This window comes from Chrysochloris asiatica, unplaced genomic scaffold (assembly GCF_000296735.1).
Source record: "Chrysochloris asiatica unplaced genomic scaffold, ChrAsi1.0 scaffold00001, whole genome shotgun sequence".
Classification (NCBI taxonomy): Eukaryota; Metazoa; Chordata; class Mammalia; order Afrosoricida; family Chrysochloridae; genus Chrysochloris; species Chrysochloris asiatica.
In genome coordinates, this window is record NW_006408519.1 from 42,772,340 (window position 1) to 42,776,330 (window position 3,991).

Below are 3,991 nucleotides of genomic sequence, written 5' to 3' on the forward strand. Positions count from 1 at the left end.
TACCTGAATCTCATACCCTTGTCTTTCTCTTACAGTGTCTGTGTCCTTCCGCAACATGGCTAGACTTGTCTGTTGTATTCTCTTCTCCTAGGGAGTGTCAGACACTAGCTCATGCTGCTCCTGGGAATGGTATGTACCATCAGGGAACACTGTTGTTGTTGTTGTTAAGTGCTGTCAAGTCAGTTCTGACTCAAAGCAATCCTGTGTAGGGTTTCCAAGGAGCAGCTGGTGAGTTGGAACCACCAACCTTGCGGTCCAGTGCATTAACCCACAGTGCCACACCAGGAATCCTAGAGAGCACTAGCAGTTGTGAAGGCTAACCACACGATTTTAATGAGTTTTACATTACAGAACTTTATTCTTCATCACCTAAAACCCTAAGTATTGTACGCCCTGTCAGAAGCATTTCTCTCCTTGGGGACAAAGATTTCCAGAGCAACACAAGTTCAAGTTGTTAGGGCAGAAAGTAAAAACTCCATGAGTGGACTATTGAGTATTGAGGGGCCACTTGCCTTGGGCAAAGCTATGTGAGGATCTCATTCAGGATTGAAGTGAACAGTGGGGTCTAGAAGCATTCAAGTCAGAGAATGACTCTGTTATGGATTGAGTTTGCGATCCAAAAGATAATCATGAAGTCCTGACCTTCATGCCCATCAATGAGGCCATGTTTGGAAACAAGATCTTTGAAGATGCTATCAGTTAGAGTGACAAGTCATGATGGAGGCACGTGCGCCCCCCTGCTATGCAGCTGGGAGGTGGCAGTGTGGGCTGTCAAGTCCATCCCTACTCTTAGCGATCCTGTGTAGATTTCTGAGGCTGTATATTTTTATGTGAACAGAAAACCCCGTCTTTCTCCCACTGAGAGGCTTGTGGTTGTTAAGTGCCATCATGTCACTACTGCCTCATAGCTGTTCTATCCAAAACCGAATGAAACACTGCCTGGTCCTGTGCCAACCTCACAATCTTAGCTGTGCTTGATCCCATTGCTGCTGCCACTGTGCCAGACCATCTCATTGTGAGTCTTCTTGCTCTTTTTCTCCAGATACAACAACCCAACATGTAACCTACTAAGCCACCAGGAATCCTTATAAAAGAGAAGAGATGCAGAGACAGGAAAATGGAGGAAGGACCACAAGTGATGAAGTGATGTTACTGCCAAAGTCAAGGAATGCTTGGAGCTACCTCGAGCTCGGAGAAAGAGCTGAATGGACTGTCCCTCAATGCCTCATACAGAATGAACATGGCCAACACCCTGACCTCAGACTCCCAATCGCCAGAATTGTGAGGTGGTAAACATCTCTTCTTATGAACTATGTAATGTGTGGTATTTGGTTACAACAGCTCTCGAAGGCTAATCCATCCTCTAAAATAGAAAGCACCAGGAGAGCCTGTTGTTGTTGTTAAGTGCCATTGGCTTGGTTCCAACTCGCCACTCTATATAGGGTTCCCAAGGTTGTAAATCTTTGTGGGTGCAGACATCCTCGTCTTTCATCAGAGGAACAGCTGGTGGGCTCGAACAACAGACCTTGTGGCTAGAAGTCCAGTACAGAGCCACTGTGCTCCCACCAGAACAGCCTAGGCTCAGGCAGATCTGGTCCACAGAGCTGAGAGGAAATACATTGCTAGAGCTTGTACCCCACGTGCATAAGTGGATCTTCTTTAACACTTCCAGACTTAGTCTTTGCAGAGAGACCTACTTGGGTTCAGATGCCAGTTCTGTCACCTTATGAATTCTGCAGCCAAGGGTTAGTGCCTCTGTGTGTTGCTGTTTCTTGATTATAAACCAGGGCACATTGTGAAGGTCATAAATCAAGTACCTACCAATCAAGCGGCAGCATGGTCCCTAAGCCCTGGTGTTCACAAAGGTGCAGACAGAGGAGCAGATGCACAATTCCAATAGGGTGACAAGGGCCCTGGTGGAGGTGGTTTGTGATGCTTCAGGAGGATGAGGGTCACAGATGGCTTCTCTGTAGTCCACTGCAATCTTTTGTATCAGCTGAAATCAATTGCTAACTCAAGTGCTCAATAATCACAACACAGCATTGTTACAACAGTTATTTTAGGGATATCACATGCTACCTAAAATCTCATCCACATGTTCCTATTCTCATACTTCCCAAAGAGGACTCTAGTCAGCAGATAAAGAATTGGACCCTCTTTCTTAATGCACCCAAAGCCCTCCACTAACTCTATCTCCTACCACAAACTCCTAACCAAAGCAGGCTGGAGGCTTTGGAAACTCTTCCATGGAAAGCATAAGAGAGCTGGGAACTGGTAAGACCAGACAGGAAAATTGGGCCAGCCAAACAAACAACGTATTGCATTAGGCAAATCTGCTGCACAGACTTTTTTAAAGTGTTGAAGAGCAAAAATGTCAGCTTGAGGACTAAGGTGCACCTGACCCAAGTCATGGTATTTTCAATAACCTCATACGCATGTGAAAGCTGGACAGTGAATAAAGAAGACCATGGAAGAACTGATGCTTTTGAGTTATGGTGTTGGAGGAGAATATTGAAAGTGCCATGGGCTGCCAAAAGAACCATCAGATCTGTGTTGGAAGAAGTGAAGACAGAGTGCTCCTTGGAGGCCAGAATGGCCAGATTTCGTCTCTCATACTTCAGACATATTGTCAGGAGGGACCAGTCGCTGGAGAAGGATATCATGTTTGGTAAGGTGGAGGGTCAGAGAAAAAGAGGAAGACCCCCAGTGAGATGGATTTGCAAAATGACAGCATCAATGGGTCACCAACAAGGTGCCCTAGTATGGTGCTGTGGGTTAATGCACCAGACTGCCTAGCCATTTGAACTGAAAGGTTGGTGGCTCAAGCTTACCAGCTGCTCCTCAGAAACCCTATACAGGGTCACCATGGGTCAGAGTTAACTCGACGGCACTTAACAACAACAAAAGTGACCTAGGGTGGCATGATCTTTGGGAGCATTCTGAAATTTGACCATTGAAAATCCTATGGATGGACGCTGGTAGAATACGATCAGTTTTGGAGAGGCTTGGCAGATTTAGGCAGAGGCAGTTGCCATGACAACCCAAGTGGTTCTGATGGCCAACAGAGGCAGGCACGTCAAGTGGGCCACTGAGCTGAGCAGACCTGAAGGCAGTAGCAAGGGCTGAAGTGACTGGGGCAGTGGCCAAGGAGACTCCCTGCACCCGGTTGCTTACTTGGACAAGCAAGTGCCTGATACCTGTGTGCAAGAGACAGACCGGATCCTGGTAGAAAAGTGTTGCTGGGTCATTGCCTTGGTGGTGGTGGTTATGTGCCATGGAGTCGGTTCTGACCCATAGTGACCCTGAACAGGGTTTCTGAGGCTGTAAATCTTCACAGGAGCAGAAAGCCTCATCTTTCTTCCACAGAACGGCTGATAGTTTTGAACTGCTTACCTTGAGGTTAGCAGCCCAATTTGTAACTGCTACGCTACCACAGCTCCTAGGGTCCCCTCAAACAGATTCCCATGAACCTCTTCATCATGTACGTGGCTGGCAATACTGTCGCCATCTTGCCTGCTATGGTTTTGTCTGTGATGGCCTGGAGACATATCCGGGCACTTAGGGCCATTTCAACCACTTTAAGATGTTAGAGAGTTCAAGCCAGAAGTTTCTTCACAGTTTGGTTTATCTCATTGGGAACCTCAGGGGTTTAGCACTGGATGTTTACAAGTGCCAGTCTTTGGTACTGTAGCCCACACATGCATCAGATTGGTTAGCCTTCATTGAGTCCCCTGAGAGACTGGAATTCAGTGGTGGTGGATTGCTTTTGTGAGCCTAAGAAGGACATGGCACCTTAAAGAATTGTATCTCATTTATATACATCTTTAGGCCCAGTGGTTCCTCCTCAGTATAATCACCTTAAAAATTAACACTCATGCTGACAAGAGCCAAAATTTCTCTTTTCTCTTTGGTGAGGACAGAGACTGTAGAAGAATAATGTCTGTACTGTTATAAACATAAAGAAACTATACCACAACCCCTGACTGAAAAT

The 3,991-nt window shown here is 46.3% G+C and overlaps 1 pseudogene; it reads left to right on the forward strand.

Annotated features, from left to right (window-relative positions):
- The first annotated feature begins 3,033 nt into the window (after positions 1-3,033).
- LOC102830244 lies at positions 3,034-3,772 on the forward strand (annotated as a pseudogene).
- Positions 3,773-3,991: the final 219 nt, after the last annotated feature.